Source organism: Nipponia nippon, unplaced genomic scaffold, assembly GCF_047370975.1.
Source record: "Nipponia nippon isolate SJK-2023a ecotype South Korea unplaced genomic scaffold, ASM4737097v1 scaffold_9, whole genome shotgun sequence".
In the NCBI taxonomy this organism is placed as follows: Eukaryota; Metazoa; Chordata; class Aves; order Pelecaniformes; family Threskiornithidae; genus Nipponia; species Nipponia nippon.
This window is the reverse complement of record NW_028262413.1, coordinates 43,391,150-43,407,153: the sequence shown is the minus strand read 5'-3', so window position 1 is coordinate 43,407,153 and position 16,004 is coordinate 43,391,150. Positions and strand designations below refer to the sequence as shown.

The window sequence follows — 16,004 nt, the reverse complement described above, 5'->3', positions numbered from 1 at the left end:
CAACACAGGGATGCTGGTGCATCTTAAATAATGCCTTGTCGTCATGAAATCTCCCCCCAGCCCTAGATCTTAGTCCCATGGAGTTCAGCACTGTGAGAAGGATGGAGGAACATAACATATCCCTTTTCTGGGGAGCAAGGCTCTGATTTGGAAAGGGGATATAGGCAGACAGATTCCATCCCCTCAGCATCCACCTGTGTAAGAGTCGCTGCACCATCGTAGCTTAAAAAGACAACAAGCAGATGGAGAGCAGGGAGGTAGGATGCAACATACACAAATTAAAAAGTCTCAGATGTGGTAGACACCTATCCGATTAGTTTTGTCTAGAGTTGGTTGAAAAATGCTAGGGATAAAAATTCAAATGGTTGCTGAAAAAAATAGTGTTGAGGTATGTAATCTTTTTAACCTCCTTCCAGCTTTACCTTCTGTCATTTCATTGCCCTCAAGACTGGGGATGTACACAGGTGGGGGGAAGAAAATGCTATTAAAAGAACTAGAGTATTTGAATGTAAGAATCTACAATGTGTGAGATTTTTTAAGAAGTGCCTGGGATGCTTACATCCTAAAACCTGTTGAGTATTTGTGCTCTTAGGTAATACCATCAAAGATCCTGAAATCTGTAATCAGGCTGGAGATTTTTATCTTTATTATCTTCAGGGATTCATTAGGCTAACTGGTAATTTTGGTTCTGGTTCTGAATAAGAAAATTCAGATCTGAATTTTGCTTTGGTCAAGTGATCACAGGATCAGAAAATCTGAAATGATGCAATAAGTTTTTTTTCTTTTACTTTTTAAAGTCTTTTTTCAGCTTTTATCTGTCATGTATTTTGAGCTATTAGCAGTGATTACACTCACAGTTTATGACTTTCTCAGCTTATTTAAACTCAGCCCTCTCCCAGTCTGCATTTCTAACTGTATGTCTTTTCCCGAGGATGAATCATTTAGCACCACCACTCTGATTTTCACTCTCCTTCACTCACTATGAACTGAGTTTGTTTGACAAATTCTGATCCTTCTGAAAACACCTGGCTTAGTTTTATAATATTATTTATTTTTATAGCCCAAAGCCCAGCAGGTGAAGAAAAAAATGAAGACAATTTGGTAAATAATGAACACAGGGATGACATATTGTTTTCCTGCAATGAGGAATAAATGCACTTTATTAAGTGACCTTTCCTCTAGTGGCTGCCAAGAAATTGGAGATAATAAAGCTCTTACTTGCAGAGGATTTTAGTTGAGAGGGGGTATTGCTTAAAAAAAAGGTCCATTCCTTTATTAAAACGTTGTTGCAACAATGTCAGTATCGGCCAAAGCGTGTTATTGAGATTATTTGTGTTGTGGTTTTGTCTTTCTTTTAATTTATTTATTCTTGTAAATCCTCTGATTCAATTACTGTTGCAAACTGAGAGTTTAATTCCCCACTCTGATACTTTTCTGCTTTGCAAATGTTTATCCTGGGTCTTGCTTTACTCTTCCACATCTTTTCAGGGGGAGTAGCGTGCTTGCTGTGATTTGCACCGGGGCTGGTGTGTGCCTGTGAGTGCCAGCTGCCTGTGTTTAGCCATTGATTCCATGTATGATCATAAGCAACTTAATCAGCTTTGCATCTAAAGGGGTTACTGTGGCTGATGACCAACGAGAATCTTTCCACTGGTTTCAGTGTATTAATGGTCTAATCCAAAGTGGCAGGGATGGCTGGGAGAGGATGACGGGCTCTGTGCATATATGGTGTGCAGGATAATGTACACTGTGCATGAGAGTGGAGGAGATGCTGAGGCTTTGGGACATACCTCTTGTAGGGTGTGCTCAGTGTGACTACACCGTTCACGCCACCGTATGTTTGTGTGTTTTAAAGGTTTTATAGGGGATGCGGGAGATTTAGCTCTAGGACAAGCTTCCTTCAGGTACAGTTGTATTATCTTGCCTCAGAGGACAGAAAGTATTTGACCGAATAAGTCTACAGATACTCTTGGGCTTGACAGAATGGATTTTCTTTGTGCACTGTATTCCTTTCCACACCTTAAAATTTAACGGTCTCTTCCAATGGTATCTTGTGCCTATGAAACCTACACTTAGGGCTCACAGACGTGAGTCAACATGAGCTAGACACTTCTTCTCACAGGGCTAAACATGTTCCTTAACCTTCAGTTAGGGATGGACTAGACCACATACCAGGCTAACCGTCCAGTAGCCAATTCCTGGGGGAAGCCAAAGCCCAAGCAGAAGATCTGGTCCACGAACCCTGCAGCCGATGCCACCATGCTCTAATTGAGCATGGATTAGGGACAAATCCTGCACTAGAAGCTCTGGTTTGAACTCAAGCACTAACTGCAGGGATATATATGTATTTTAATGGATGTCATATCTCACCTTAAATATGTATGAATGAAAACGAGGTTGGCTACTGGTGAGGGAGACTGACAGAGGAATCAGAACTTGAGCCAACAAATCATTCTTGAAGGTTCCTCCCCCCCCGCCCCCCCAAGTTACTAAAAGCATCAAGGAAGAGAAAAAGAAGCAGAGATATAAAATGCAAGTAGCACTTTTTAATAGATTTCTCTTCCTTTTCCCCAAAGGGTTCAGCTGCAGAGAAAGAGTGGAACATAATAATCCTTAGCATTTATATAGCACTTTACATTTCCAAAGCTCTGTGCAAACATTAACTGATCAATCTTCACAACACCCCTGTGAGTTAGGGATGTATGATTAACCCCATTTTACATTGGGGGAAACCATAACATTTCAGAGCCTGACTTTCCCCACCCCTCCAGAGGTGCATGGTTCTTGCAGATCCCACTGATTTAAATAGGAGTTATCCCTGACACTTCTGAGCACCAGGTGCTTCTCAACAGCCTCAGGGCTACATCGCCAGTCTGTGGCTGATGCTCCAAAGGGTCTGTCTTCCCTTCCCCTGCTCTAGCCGTTGGACAGCCCATGCTTTTGCACACCTTTGTCTTTCCTCAGTGGAGTGGGACCAGTGACTGGAATTTCAAGAAGCAAAACTATACCTGGTTGATGTGCCTACTTGAACATTGTAAAATCGTCTGTATTTGGAAGCCCTAGGGAAAAGCCTATTATCCCAATGTCTTTTCTTTCCCTTTTTCTTTCTTTTTCTAATTTTCTTTTCTTTTCCAACGCCTGGAATGATTTAAAATGAAATGTAATCCTGTATTGAGTGAAAGCACACATATACAATGATATACCTGCTACTTGATGCCTTTTTTTTCCCCTTTCTTTTTCAATCTTTTCTTGATAATTTTCTGTGTTTTAGAGAAAATGGCAGTAGAGTAGGGGATTAATGCAAAAATGCATCTTTCTTCTCTTTTTTTTCCTAGCGTAGAAGTGAAGAGATGTCTTTAACATGAAATCTTGGCGTAAATTGTTGAATTGTATTAACTTTTTAATGCTTCCTGAGTTTCCATCCCCTGAGCATGAGTTGCCTTTTAAAGCAGAGCTCTGCTTTTGCAGGAGATGGAATGGTGTGACAATGCTGTCATTTTGCTTTGCTCCCTGTATTGCTCCTAGCCTTTGGTCTCCTGAGCCAGAAGTGCTTTCATATTAATTCACCTTGGGTTCACATCAGGAGAAAAAACAATGCATTCACTCAGAGGGGATGCCCAGTTGGGCTAAAAGAGATTTTTCTCCAAAGTCATGTCCTATAGGCAGGGATGGCTGCATATAACATGCAGCAGAAACATGACCAGAGTGGGAGAAGACTTGAAGAGATGACCTCAGGATTCTGCACCAACTGGTGTGGGCTGACCCTGGCACAGGTGGCTGGAAAGCTGCCTGGCAGAAAAGGACCTGGGGGCTTTGGTTGACAGCTGGCTGAACATGAGCCAGCAGTGTGCCCAGGTGGCCAAGAGCGCCAATGGCATCCTGGCTTGTATCAGGAATAGTGTGGCCAGCAGGACCAGGGAGGTGATCGTCCCCCTGTACTGGGCACTGGTGAGGTGGCACCTCGAATACTGGGTTCAGTTTTGGGCTCCTCACTACAAGGAGGACATTGAGGTGCTGGAGTGTGTCCAGAGAAGGGCAACAAAGCTGGTGAAGGGTCTGGAGCACAAGTCTTATGAGGAGTGGCTGAGGGAACTGGCGTTGTTCAGTTTGGAGAAGAGGAGGCTGAGGGGAGACCTTATTGCTCTCTACAACTACCTGAAAGGAGGCTTTAGTGAGATGGGTGTCAATCTCTTCTCCCAAGTAACAAGTGACAGGACAAGAGGAAATGGGCTCAAGTTGTGCCAGAGGAGATTCAGATTAGATATTAGGAAATATTTCTTCACAGAGAGAGTGGTTAGGCATTGGAACAGACTGCTCATGGAAGTGGTACAATCACAGTCCCTGGAGGTGTTCAAAAAACATGCGGATGTGGTGCTTAGGGACATGGTTTAGAGGTGGACCAGGCAGTTAGGTTAATAGGTTGGACTCGATGATCTCAGAGGTCCTTTCCAACCTTAACAATTCTATGATTCTATGATAACAAATGCTGTGAGGATAACTGCTGGTTATGCCAGTATACATAGCCTTCCTCCCACCAAGTGCACATTTCTCCTTCAGGATATGGTGTCAGATACTGCAGAGCTCATAGGAGTCACGGCCACTTGCTTTTCATCATCAATATTCACCCCTTTGGGCCTCCTAATTAGCTCAAAGAACATTGAATCTAGTTAGGAAATGGGCTTCTTGGTCTCCTGCACCTAAAATAGGTCTTAAGAAGGAAGATTTAGGGTTCTAAATAAGACTGATGGAGAACAGGGATTAGATAATTTTAAGAATTTCCTCAAATGTCATTGCTTGGGTATTTTGTATATTTATTCATTATTTACTTACCTGGAAAATACAGTATTACTACAGTAATAGGAGGCTCAAGTCTGAATTGATACTCTCTTTCTGGAAGAAAACTGCTTCTTCTGCACTGGGATGTGACCAGTAGCCTATGGCTTTTTATCTGTGTTATTGAATCTTCTGATTTGGAAGCTGTGTAAAGCAGCTTTTCATTCTGAATGCTAATCAAAAGAGTGTGTTAATTAAATATACTTCTAATTAAAGTAGTTTGAAATAAGACATGCAGGCCAGAGTCTGCCCCTTCTGAAGTTAATGAGAGATATTGAGGGGATTTTATTTTTTTTTTTTTTGATGGGAGAGCTGGTCACTGATATAGAGATGAGCATTATTGTAATGAAGGCTTATAAAATAAGATCATCCTCTGATCTCCGATGTACCTGAAATTGGTGGAGTTCCTCCAGATTTGCACTGGTGGAAGAGGAGCTCTGAATTTGGCCCCCTACTACTTAAAAATATGTAGTTGCCCTTTAAGATGTAAATCTATTGAAATCCAACCTTAGACATTGCCAGGGTCACTCTGCTTATTACTTTATGACATTTCCAGATTAAAGGTGCAGTGGGGGCTCACATTAATTTGCTTTATGTTTGACTAGAAATGCTTCCCATCACTATTAGAGCACACTTCGAGCTCTCTTCATTTTAGAACGCTTGTCAGTCATTCGAGAATGATATGCCCTACGTCTGGGATGAATAAGCACATCATATATTAGGCAGAGGCTTTTCCTCTAGAGAGGCTCAAGAGAACTGACAACTACTTCCAAGAAAGGTGAAAACATACACAAGTCCAGCAGCTAAATGAGGTAGGAGTGGGGAAATATTCTGCAAAGACGTTATCTGCTGAGTTGATTGAAAGCATCCAGGCAGTGGTCTTGTGATGGCAGTTTTAAAAAACTCAGATCTGTGGGAACAAGAGGAAATGGGGACCAACACTTCCACATGCACCTCTGGTCTGCAGGGCGTAGGAAAGAAATCTTCCACGGAGAGCTTGTACATGTCTGTGCAAGCCCTTGGGTCCCAGAATACAGACCGCCCTATGGGTTTAACAGAGAGGGAGCAGCGCCTCCTGAACAGGGCTGTTTTCATTTTCTATTTCATTCTCTGGAGTAAAAAATAAATTCTGTCACTTACTCCACTAATTTCCATCTTGAAATCTTTTCTGGTTTTGATATCAGTTTTGAAGCTGCTTGCATGTTAGTCCTTTAGGGTGAAAAAGTGATGGTTGTACCATGAGGGTAAGAATGATAAAGTACCCCGTTGTTTACCGGGTGTTAATGTGTTTCTGCGTAATATCAGAGTACACCTGGCATGGGAAGTCTTTGTACCTTCTCTACCAACAGGCAAAACATCAGCCTGGAGATTTGCTGATGCTGCTTCAATGGGGGAGGACTTTTGGTGAATGTCACAGCAAAGTCCCCTTTATTGCTCTTTAACCAAGTTACCTCTCAGTGCAGATTTGTGGGTCACAAATCCTGCAAAATCTTGGGGAGAAAAAACAAAATAAAAGACGTTTTGGCATTTTGATTTTGAACCTTCAGGGTTGTTTGAACTTGAAGCTCAAGTCCAGTTGTGGAAATACCCTTCTCTAAAAACACAAGACCTGATTCTGAGAGACATGAGTGAAAGCCACTTTCCCCAAAGCCACAAAATTTTAGGTACTGACACAACAAAACAGGCATAAACACCTTTACCTTTATACTGAGGCCGGTGGAACTGCCTGTGCACCTGATGTGTGTGCCTTTAATTGTCTGGCATCCCTGCCCAACGAGTTTCAGAGGATTGGGCTCTTCAGTCCGAAATGATGAATTTCAAGCAGTTTTTTAAGTCTCCCTTTTTGCACCTTCATAGAGCATTTATTAAAAAATGTGGATTGGCCTATGTATTTATTTTTCTACAATCAGCATTCATTCTCTGAATGCAGTCTATGGGAGGAATGTACTGACAACATGGCTAAAATACCATCAAAAATATGACACTCCTGTGGAGGGAAATTAGAACTGTAATGAACAACATAGAGGCTCTCAAATTTTTTACGCACCATTAACTGTGAGTTAATATGGCTCCTTGCGAAGTATATCATAAGGACATTGAGTTCCTGACTGATCGGTGTGTCTGTCCATCACTAGTCATGCCCAACCCATATTTCCACCTATTCCTGTTCCATATTCTGAAAGGTATGTCAACCCCCTACATCTGCAGATCTGTCCACCCAGCAGCTTCATCTGCTCTTGCTGCTGTATTCTCTGGACAGTCTGTCTCTATTTCCTGTTCTATGTGATATCCTGAAACACTTTACAGAGCAATGTAACCTAGTAAAAACTCACATTTTCACAAACTGAGTGCGAAAACTACAGCAACCAATTGACTTTTGCATACCCACTTTCAGCTCTGAAGTGCTCCATCCTCTCTCACTCAGTTTAATGTCCTAACCTTAGTTATCTACAGAATTATATAGCTTAATATGTAGCTTAATCCATTCCTGGAATTTTATCTTTCCTTATATTAACTTATCTATAGATGATCTTGCAGGGATAGCATATGTTGGAGACAGTCATTTTTAAAGCCATCTGCAGCTGATTCTTGTGTGAATGCAGCACCCTGCAACTCATGATTCCTCTTCACTACTAATTATTTCCTATGGCTTTTAATACTGTTCTGAGTCTTAGAATAGCTCTGAATGATGATAGACATATATTATTATTACAGGTTGTATTAAGCAGTCGTAGCTCAAGTTCTAATTACATTACCCTTCAGCCACGGCAGCAGTAACACTTGGTTTGGTTCTTGAGTTTCTAGGAATAATCTCGCCAGTAGTTCTTAGTCAGACTGCAAGGTCAGGGAGAAAGGAAATTCTCCTGCCCTTCTTTTCTCATAGGACCTGAGAGGATATATTGTGAAAAGGGACAAAACTGGTCATGAAGAGAGAGGATTAAAATGAGAGTCTCCATGTGTTGCATGCTAACAAGGACAGTAGCAGAAGCGTGACTCTGCTTCGGGCAGTGTAGGCACCCTGTGGAAAGCAAGTACTGGGGATGTGCATGTGGTCTAAGAGCATGTGGGTGCATTTTAGGGTGGCCCGCTTATGGGGCTGGTCTGCAGAGCTTCAAGTAACATACGACTGAACATTTATAAATCCATCCAGCAGAAACCAGAAGTACAAAACACCCTCGGGTTCCCTGCAAGAAGGAAATACTACAGCATTCCCAACTCCAGTGATTTTTTCCATAAACCTATGATTTTTAGGTGGTTGCGTAAAGTCCTATACAGTGGGATCAATGTTGTGTGTATACCTAGGGAAAAAAATTCTAGTCGCCATCATCAGTGAGGAAAGGATGACATTTGAACCAAAAGATCTCAAAGCCAAGAGTCAGTTAAAAAGTATTTGCATTTTATTACTTTTAGTCAGTGGGTGGCCAGGGTCATCATACTTAAATGGTTGTTAATAACAATTCTGATTTGGGCCTGTAACATATTTATTGGTGTTTGGTGGTTGTTTATAAATCTTAAGAGAAATATTTTTGTGATTTAAAAATGAAATAGAAATATGACAGACATTTTTCAAAAAGTATTTGAAAAAATTCCTGTGGGATTGAAACGACATGTGCAGAACATAAGGACATGATTTGATTTTTTTATGTTTGGTTATCCAAATGCCCAAGTAAATAAACAGCATAAATAACAAAGGGACTATTTCTTTGTTCTCAAATTCCTTTATCTGATAATCTCAGGCAGTATAAATAACTAAGGAAAGGTTTTATTACGTAATACTGCACAACAATATAGTGTTGCTGGTTCTTTGGGACAGTGAGTCTCTCTCCACAGTCCCCAGAACATTTTGGCTACTACTATAAACTTATTACAATCTATTTCTCTATTGTAGAGTTTTCTTACAGTACCCATAAAAGCCAAGCACCTGATACTAGAATATCTCATTTATACAGCAATTTCCATCCCTCAGTGTATGAATTTTTACGTGTATGCCTGTGTGTGCTCCAGATAGTTTACATTTGTCATGTATGTATCTGTGAAAATCAATATGCACGTTTATTAGCAATTAATGATTATCAATAAAAATCTAAAAATAGAATAATCATCACTTCAAGTGATTAAAAAAAAATCTGGTTTATCAGCTTGAAAATGAATGAAGAGCATTTCCTTACTATGTTAATTAATTGCAGTTGACAAAAAGTAGGATCCTTCACTCCTCCTTTCATGTTGCTAATTCCATCCCTCCCTCCCTCACTCTTGCTCTCTCCCCTCAATTAAACGTATGAGAGTATCCCCTCCCCTTTCAGAAAGAAGCTTTTAGATTAATCATATTATCTTAAGGTTCCAAATCTCAATGCCTGCGTGACCTTTCTTCCGTTAGAATCCATTATCTTAAACTATCACAATAATCCTTGCTTTAGGGAGGGAGAGCGGGAAGCAGGAATCAAACCTAATAGATGGCAAATAAGATTAATCTATGATCTAAGTGCCGATTACACTTGGCCCTGCCCTTGAACACCCAGGTGTAACCTTGAAATTCACATCCGCTAAGACACTGCAATTGGATTGTGGGTCCCCGAAGGGCTGGAAGGGGCAGCTGGCCAAACTTTACCCGTTATTCCCCAGTGAGACATGAGCTGTCTCGGCCTGCAGCTCTCTTACTTGTGGAATTTGGCAGCGGCACAGCTGAATGTTTGTTTTGGGATGTTTAGCATTTTTTCAGATAAAATAGTTATTTTCAGGTCCTTAATTTTTGTTTGTCAGAAGCAAGCAGCCAGGGAATGGGTGAACTTTTACCTGGACCTCACAAGAGGAGAAAGCTCTCTCTTCAAAATCTGATAACTCTGCAGAAGAAAACAGAGATATTTTCTTTCTTTATAGGCTGACCTATGGACCCTGCCAAAAAAAATGTTCCATGTGAACTTGAGTTTGCAAGGCCCTTGTTTTCAGTCCCAAATACTCGGCGTTCTGAGAAAGGACATCTGTGATAAGATGGAAATTGGCACTGGTAACTCATGTACTATGGGTGAAGCATGCTCAAAAGAGGCAGACCCAGAGGTAATTTTTCATCAAAGAACTTTTTAAAGCCATTATTAAAACTAGCATAAATTTCCTCTGTTGCTGGCAGCTTCAACAGGCAGGACAGGATTGATTTGGATATGGCAGCTCAATTTTTTTTTTTTTTTCTATTTATATGTAAGGCCAGATTCTCAGCTGGGGTAAAACAGTGAGAGTTTGCTGACTTGCCTGAACTTTAAGAGATGTTGGCAAGAGTTGGCGGTGCTGTTCAACTGAAGCCATCTACCCTCCATCAGCTCCATTTGGAGTCGACAGCTGAACCCCACAGCAAAGGGGCCATATTTATGTTTGTACCTATCCTCACACAGCAATACCCTGGTGGGACAGTAATGCAAGTAACAGGACATTAGCAGGAAAGTATGCTGTAGAAAATGTCAATATGAAGCAGATCTGGTGGCTGGCTGACTCTAAAGCGGTCCCTCAGTAATCTCAAAATTATAGGAGAGGGGAAGAAGAAACAGAAAAAGAGGGGCAACATCATGTGGATAACAGCTACCACACTGGTAGCCTTGCAGCGTCAAAAGTTGTCTGAGGGGTAAAATTGCTGCAGCCCCCAACAACAAACCCTCCAGAGGGCTAAGAGAGTCCCAACCTGTCAGGCTCTGCCCACCTCTGGGAGTTACGTTTTAGGAGACATCCAAAGGATGAGATTCCCTTCAGGGAACTGCCATGCACAGAGGGCTATTGTTTCGCTGCCTCTTCACTTTCTTTGCCAGCTTATGAGTTTTGGCTCTCACAGGTGTTTTAAAAGCTTTGCTCAGTTTCTCTTGCTGCGGGGACAGTATATAAACAGCGTGGCAGAATTTGCCACCAGTTCGTTTGCCTGGAAGCTGGCCTGGTGGGACTTGTGGATTCTATGTAGGTATGTAAATAAAACAGGAGATAACCTGACCCCACTTTTATTTAATTTAAAGAGAAATCAATGTGGCAGGAGGGGAAGTTACAAAATGGACTGGTCAAGTGGGCTTTGATCAAAAAGTAAATCTGCTCACACAAGTATTGATTAGCAACATCGCTTCTCTCTCAAATCTCTTTGTGAGTACATGAATACAGTGTTAAAGGTGCCTGTGGTCCTGGAATTGTGATATTTTAGAAGTCTTGTAGTGTCATGAAATGCTGGAATCTTAATCTACCCAGTTCAATGATCAATATAAATATGAATCCGATATTAGATTTCTACTAGTTCTGCAAAAAGCCTCATAAGGATTTTCATTTTATGGACATGTCTCTTAAAGATCTTACAGGCTCAACTCCCAGCTTCAACCTGCGCTTCCCTAAACCTAGAGAAAGTGAAGAGCTGGATACCATCCCATGCCTAGCAGTTGATCTGGGCTGCAAACATCCATGAACTGATAGCTGGGATACTGTGGGACACAGGGTGCAAGGCAGAACTTGCAACCATGTTTGAGGATGATGATGATGGGGAGCTGGGAGGATGCTTAGGCGGTGTGATGACACTTGGAGCCAACCAGAACACACAAACTCTGTGTCTTCCGTCCAGAGAGGGTTAACTTGCACTTGCAGCAGGCAGCCTCATGCCATTAAGTCAGGGAGAGTAATGAAATTTCATTTAATTTGTCAGGAAGAAAGTGCTAATGTTAAAAGGCATTTAATAAAAAGGGGGAGATTCTTTGAAAGGAAGCCTTTAAGTAATTACTTCAAGTGTCTTAGGCCTACTCACCAGAATATTTACATTAGTGTCTCCCAGCGCCAAAGTGTAATTAAATTAGTGCAGCATTTACATTCCATCCTGTTTTTTTTAGAAGTGTGATTTTATTAACAGTTCTCAAAAAAAGTAAAGCAAGCCTTGATCTAATCAAATCAGGTGTTAGTATTTTTTTAATGTTCTCACTGAGAAAACTACTGAGTAAACTGGCTTGGAGAAGGTGGGGAGAGGAGGGAAAGAAAACTTCATCTCAGTTTTGAGTTCCTGCCCTGGGACTGATGTGGAAAACTCTGGCCAACACTGCACAAACTGCAAGGGTCTACTGGTACAGCTTGTAGCGTAAGTCTCACTGTCTTCACAAACCACAGAGGTGCATGTGTGAGAAGGAGAGAAGGACATGGAGAGGCAGTGAAGACGGCATCAGATGGAAGAAGCAAGGGATAGACCTGGGGGCTGCCCTTCCCATGGATGTGTACAGGGCTCAAGATCAGGGAACAGCATGCTAAAGGAACAGCATGCTAAAGGAACAAAATGCTAAAAAATCTGTTTTGCATATTTTTCTACTAGAAAGTTATCTTTTTGGGAAAATGTATACATAATAGTCTTCTAGGGGAGGAAAACTTTTCCACCTTGAACTAAAGGGAGTATCTTCTATTTTGCTTAGCTTCATTATAAAAGTGGGATTTTAAAAAATGATTGAAGAAAAGGTGATAGAAATTCACTAGAGATAAAGCACATCTGGGAAAATCCTCTTTCTGTGACAAAGAAGGCTTAGTTTGTTACACACAGTCGCGGAATTACCAGTGCCAGTACCAGAAGACACTGGAGCTGTATACCAAGAAAGAAAAACCTATGTAATATTTTTTCTAACAAAAAAAATCAAAGCTAAACTAAACTAAACTAAACTAAACTAAACTAAAATACAATTTTGCAAATGTTGCAATGCTTTGGTAAAAGATACATAATTTCATTAAAAAATTACCTCAGGAGTTAGTTGACCATTACATATCACTTTGGTCAAAATGAGGGGAAGGTGTTTCCATCATAGAGTAACTAATATCTTCTGGTTGTTAACTCAGCTGGGACTCTATGAGGGACACAAATTCAAGTCCCTAAAAGAAACTAAGCAAAACAGACCTTTGAATATGACTCTGTTTCTTCATTACCTAGAGAGAGGTTGCTTCACTGGTTTTATTTCATGTGAAGCTTTGCTAAATAGAAATGTATTTTGGGTGATGATAAATACAAATAAACAGAAACATTTTCTAGAGTTGCATCAGAACAGTGCCTATAACTATATAAACTAAAGCCACTATAACTGCTGTACAGCTTTCACCTGCGATATAGGAGTCCCAGATTCAGATTTCTGCTGTGTCTATTTGTAAGTAGCAACTTCAACCAAGGTCTCTAGCAAAAAATATACAGAAAGTGTCTTGCTTGCATTCAGGTACTCCTATATCTTGTAAATGCTCTGGGTGGATATGAGGAACAGGTTGTAATTTGCTAGGTGAAAGGTCATTTAAAAAATAATTTAAGTGTGAATGTTCACCAGTACAGAGAGTTTCAGTGTCCTTCACTAGCAATTGATTTTCACCATGCCTAGTTTTCCTGTAAGTGACTCTGAGAGATGTTCTAGCAGGAACAAATCTCACTATACTGAAAAATTAGCATGCACAGTGATTAAAAGCTTTCTCCACCCCGTATTTAAAGTCTTTTCTGAAAAGAAGAAAGAAAAACTTTGTGGCTGAGAAAAATCCCTTGCTTTTGCTGCTACCTCTGTAAGCGTCTACAGCAGGGGTGGCTGGGATTTGGTGCTAAATCAAAGGATTTTGCAGTATAACAATAGCTGAGCTGTTGGTAGGGGAAGAGCATACATGTGTAACTCCATCCTAGATACAATGGTTTCCTCTTCCCGTGGTACAGTGGATTCAAAGGCAATCTAAAAACTCAAAGATCCTAGAAAAATATCTGAGCTAGGGGAAACCGTCCAGCACGTCAATGAAATGGTGACGGGCTGACACTTTCAGAAGGAAAAGAGGAAAAAACTGTAAAAGCAATGCACTCTGCTTCTTCCTGCCAGGGCTGTGATGTTATTTACAACTTTGTAAGTTCACTTGTATGTATCTGCCTGATTCAAAGTGGCTTTTTTATTTTTTCCTGTGTTCCACAGGCTTCACACCCTTTGAAGGATGACTGACTAAAGGTTGTGTTTTGAAGTTGCTGTTTGAGTCATGACAAAGACGTTCCAGTCTCCCAAAGAGACCCTGGCAGAGACAAAGCCCAGTTGGGAGACCCTTATGGTGCTGCCATGGTCAAGGATGGACCTGGATGGGTTGAACTTACTGTTCACTCAGGAGTCAAGATGTTTAATAACAGCACGGTTAAGAGGAGGGAAAGGAATTGAAAAGCATTGGTGAGTAAATATGGCCTGAGCCGTGGAGATGGCTGATCTATCAGGCTGCTTCATGTGTCCAATCGGGTCTTTTTAAAATTTAATCAGTGGGTAATCACAGCATCCCACTAAATGCCATCTTCATTGTCCTTACTTTAAAGGACATCAAACCCATGTCCACCTTTCACAACTAATTTTCAAATAATTTAAATATTGGAAACACGTGTTTTATTTTACTCTGTTTTTGATTCCTGAGGTATTAGGTTTTTGAGTGTGGAGTTTTATTTGTGGACTGGCAAGCAAACCATGCAGTGAAACATGCTGGGATTGCCACCACCGAGCCATGGTATGTCTGCACTCTTCATCAGACCTGGTGCTATCAACAGCTTCTGTATCAAAGAATGCTGAATCCAGTGTCTATTTACATGGGGTTCAAATCGAGCACCTGGTGTTTTCAGAAGGGACGAGCATTTCATGATGCAGCCATTTCGATCACACATTTGTAAGGGAGATGAGGTTCAGGACAAGCATCATTCTGTTCCTGATTAGGGCAAAAATAAATCAATCCTGTGAAAGGGCTCTATGATCTGGAGAAAATGGAACTAGCTGAATGTTGAAAACTTTTGAAAAGCCGCACTTTTCCTCTAGATGCCTGAGCAGGAGCTAATCTCTTTCAGAGATCTGGTCCTGTCTCTCAAAAACACATTTTTTTATGGTAGAACAGCTGTTGTTGCTTCTGTTGTGATGATCTGGGTGAAAAGTTTGGTAACAGAGAGGGAGGCTTTAAAAAAAGCAAAAGGCAAAAAAACTCCAAAAAATTCCTCCCCAAACCCACCCACTGAAAAAAACCCTTCTGCTCTGGCCTTCCAGAGACATAAAACTTCTAGTGCTTTTTAATGCAATTAAAACAAATGCTGACATTATTTATAGCTAAATTACTGGCAAGAAAATCAACTAATGACCAAAACCCACATTTGTACCATTAAAAAAAAAAAAGGAGAGAAAAAAAATCCTAAAGGGAATGATTTGTAAGGATGTGGTTAAACCTATTTATACCCTGGGTTCTATTTGTTTTACAGCCAGCGGTGCACGAACAACATGAAAGGTTATCTTTGACAAGGTTTTAGCTATTATTTTCTTCCAGTGAAATGGTATTTCTTGAGAAAAAAAGGTCTTCAGAACAAAATAACAATAAATCCTGATTTAGATACATAAAGCTGCCATCGATATCACATAATATCAGTGTTCTTTCTCACTCGATACAGGCGTTTTTAAGATAAATGGTAAAACTGAACTGGAAATCCATCTGGCCAGCTGCCTGATCTAATGAATAACCCCACTTTGGCTCCTGCAATGTAAGCAGAAAGAGTTCTCTCCCGGCCGCTTTCGTCTGTCATGAATCTACAAGACAGCCGACATAATATCTGGGCGACAACAGCGTGCTAACAGTGCAGTGACTTCCATTTTCTTTGCTTTCTATTGATTTTCACTTAATAACTGGCGAAATACTAAACGTCCGCCCTGAGTACCTAATAAATCCTGCCTGAGCTTTTTATTGAGGAGAATTTAATAAAAACAACCATTGCGGCTGAGGGATTTTTCTTCTGGACAGAACACAGTGAGGGGTGGGTGATGTGCGTGGGGACGGGGGGAGAGACATTTGAATTTTCTAATTTTTTTTTTTGGTAAGATTTTCCCTCCCTCCTTTCTCCTTGCTACCCTCTTGAGGACCTGGCGTTGTTTCTTCCAAAGGGACCCGATTACTTTGCTTTGAGTTTTTCTTCTTGTCCAGAAATGGCCACTGCACGCATGTATTGCCACACGACAGAGAAGAAGGACATTTGCAGAAGGAGGCACTTCCATCACATCTATCCTACCCATCCACATTTACTTCTTCAATCTGATTTCAATTTTGTTAATTGTTATGAAGGCTCCCTAATTGCCAAGCGCGGGGCCTGTCAGAATCCTACAGTAACACGCTTTTTATTGTCCCATTTTACAGCTATTTTATGTTTGACACTTGACACGCAGGCGTGA

The 16,004-nt window shown here is 40.9% G+C and overlaps 1 long non-coding RNA gene across 5 annotated transcripts in view; it reads left to right on the top strand.

Annotated features, from left to right (window-relative positions):
* Positions 1–16,004, top strand: part of LOC148050300 (uncharacterized) — a 68,707-nt gene that overhangs the window by 23,751 nt on the left and 28,952 nt on the right. For 4 of the 5 annotated variants that reach the window (XR_015701635.1, XR_015701637.1, XR_015701639.1 and 1 more), the window contains exons 2-3: positions 9,712–9,888; positions 13,746–13,988. This is a non-coding gene — a long non-coding RNA (uncharacterized LOC148050300). The remainder of the gene's footprint in view (positions 1–9,711; positions 9,889–13,745; positions 13,989–16,004) is intronic. The other variant, XR_015701638.1, reaches the window with a different exon arrangement.